The sequence below is a fragment of the Cucurbita pepo genome, chromosome 16 (genome assembly GCF_057944985.1).
Source record: "Cucurbita pepo subsp. pepo isolate OVF chromosome 16, ASM5794498v1, whole genome shotgun sequence".
Classification (NCBI taxonomy): Eukaryota; Viridiplantae; Streptophyta; class Magnoliopsida; order Cucurbitales; family Cucurbitaceae; genus Cucurbita; species Cucurbita pepo.
The window spans coordinates 6,427,760-6,428,429 of NC_141813.1; the positions used below are offsets into that span (position 1 = coordinate 6,427,760).

The following is a 670-nucleotide window of genomic DNA, read 5'->3' on the forward strand; positions in this document are numbered from 1 at the left end:
TTTCACAATTATCGATGCCTCGCATCACCAAACCAAACTATTTGTTAATATTTTGATATTTTTTTATTTTCACTATTATTGATGATGTGACATTTAAGGTTTTATGATGTAAAAATCAAGGGGATGTAGCTCAGATGGTAGAGCGCTTGCTTTGCATGCGAGAGGTACGGGGATCGATACCCCCTGCATCTGCCTCCAGAAATAAGACTATCTATTATTAAAAATATATTATTTCTTTTTCCTTATTCATGACATGTTGGGTAGCAATATTTCTTCATTTTCACTATTATTGATGACGGGAAATTTAGAGTTTTGTGATGTAATGATTGTGGGGATGTAGCTCAGATGGTAGAGCGCTCGCTTAGCATGCGAGAGGTACGGGGATCGATACCCTGCATCTCCAAAAGAGAGAAATTATTTTTTTAAGTATGAGTTAATTTAACATGTTATGTATAAGGTGGGTACGAGAGAAAAAGAAAAGATACTTATATCATTATGGCTATGCCATTTTTATAGATAAAAGAGAGTAATGTCCAAGAAGCACCTGCTACTTATGGAGAGGGAATTTGAAGAATTCCACAAAAGATAAGAGCTTATAGGATGGCGGTAGCGTCCGATGCATATGACGGAACTTCTTCACAATTGCAATATCTGACCAATGAATGTTATT

At 35.8% G+C, this 670-nt stretch overlaps 1 non-coding gene across 1 annotated transcript; it reads left to right on the forward strand.

Annotated features, from left to right (window-relative positions):
* Positions 1 to 330: 330 nt before the first annotated feature.
* TRNAA-AGC (transfer RNA alanine (anticodon AGC)) lies at positions 331 to 403 on the forward strand. Its single transcript has one exon. It is a non-coding gene; the product is annotated as a tRNA-Ala (tRNA).
* The last annotated feature ends 267 nt before the right edge of the window (positions 404 to 670 follow it).